This window comes from Hetaerina americana, unplaced genomic scaffold (genome assembly GCF_022747635.1).
Source record: "Hetaerina americana unplaced genomic scaffold, ioHetAmer1.1.p SCAF_1474, whole genome shotgun sequence".
Lineage (NCBI taxonomy): Eukaryota > Metazoa > Arthropoda > Insecta > Odonata > Calopterygidae > Hetaerina > Hetaerina americana.
Genome location: NW_027286597.1, coordinates 5001 through 6907, shown reverse-complemented (window position 1 = coordinate 6907; position 1907 = coordinate 5001). Strand labels below are relative to the sequence as shown.

The 1907-nt window shown below is 40.0% G+C and overlaps 1 non-coding gene across 1 annotated transcript; it reads right to left on the bottom strand.

Annotated features, from left to right (window-relative positions):
• Positions 1-971: 971 nt before the first annotated feature.
• Positions 972-1047, bottom strand: TRNAA-CGC (transfer RNA alanine (anticodon CGC)). The gene has a single exon. It is a non-coding gene; the product is annotated as a tRNA-Ala (tRNA).
• Positions 1048-1907: the final 860 nt, after the last annotated feature.

Here is a 1907-nt window from a genome sequence, read left to right as displayed (position 1 = left end):
TTGAGTTATGGGGTCATTCCCCTCATGTTAAACAAATTTTGCTACTGCAAAAGAGAGCTATTCGCTCTCTTGCTAATATACCACCACGTGATTCCTGCAAACCTTTTTTTATTAGGTATAGAATCATGACTGTATTTTGTTTGTATATCTTTAAGGCTCTGATTCATGTGAAAGTTAATCTAGAAACTTACCAATTAAGGTCCAACCTCCATAACTATTCCACAAGAGGTAAATCGAATCTAAATACTACTTATTGTAGATTGTCATCAACTTACAACACATTTCTAAATGTGAATATAGGAATACATAACTATCTGCCTATTCAGTTGAAATCAGATGGTATCCAGAGTTTCAAGAATAGGGTATATACCTGGTTACTTGCTCACCCACTTTACTCATTGGATTAATTCTTTTGTGACAATCTTCATCACATTTAAGAACTTATGTTTATATATTAAGTAATATTATGATTGACGACATTTAATATGGTTGTACCATTTTTAAAATGAATAAAGTATTATTATTATTATTATCCAGTACTAAGCCCGACGGCATGTGAAATTCACACATTAGCAGGGTAATAGTGGGGGCCAGTTCCTTTCCCTGTGCCGGTTGTGGTTTCCCAGGAAGATCTAGTGACTTAAAAGTGACATAGCTCGGGTGGAGCTGCAGGTGCCCAGAGTGGCTTGCCCAGGAATTGAACCCATGACCCTCTGGTCAGTAGTCCAACGCTCTACCCACTGGACTACCGTGACCCACACACATATATATATATATATATATATATATATATATATATATATATATATATATTATATATATATATTCAAACACGAAATCCCGCCAAACGGCGAATAAATACTCATATATACAGAAACATATATAAGGAAAAGGGATAGGAACACATATAAAGGACGAACACAATAGAGGTGGGGAAGGCGGAATCGAACGGATCACAAGAGTAAAAATATCTCCTCAACCGGGACTCGAACACCGGATCTTTCCACTTGCGGGGCGGATGCTCTTAACCACTTGAGCTATCGAGGATACGTAATTTACCCTGAGATCCGTGGGTCTTATAAGTCGCCAAGCGCCCCGATTCTTTAGCCAAGAGATGGCGTCAGGGGGCTGTTTCACCCACCAAAGGAGAAATAGACAATACACAAGAGGAAAGGATAGTGGTTAGAATTCATACAACATCATACAGGAAAAGAACAGTGCGTTTCGTGGCACGCATAGCCAGAAGAAAGAGATGAGCCACATTGGCCAAATACACATTCAAACACGAAATCCCGGGGTGATCAAGATGGTGCGGGGGCTAACGTACTGGCTTCCCACCCTGAGGGCGCGGGTTCAAATCCCGGCGGTGTTGAATATTTTTCAGAGGTGTCTCGATCCCTACTTGAGGTGCTTTGTGGAGGGCACTTTGAGTGAGTACGCCGTCCGTCGGATGGGACGTTAAGCCGCGGACCCCTTGGCGCCTTTCGTAAAGAGTAGGCTAATGCCGACGCCGGGTTTCTCTCCACCCTTCATCCTTTCCTGTCCTTCCCCTATGGCGCAAATGACCTTAGCTGTCGGTCGCCTCCCCTCAAAACTATTACTACTACGAAATCCCGCCAAACGGCGAATAAATACTCATATATACAGAAACATAAAAGGGATAGGAACACGTATAAAGGACGAACACAATAGAGGTGGGGAAGGCGGAATCGAACGGATCACAAGAGTAAAAATATCTCCTCCTATTGTGTTCGTCCTTTATACGTGTTCCTATCCCTTTTCCTTATATATGTTTCTGTATATATGAGTATATATATATATATATATATATATATATACATATGTATATATGTGTATATGTGTATATATGTATATATGTGTATATATATATATATATATATATATAT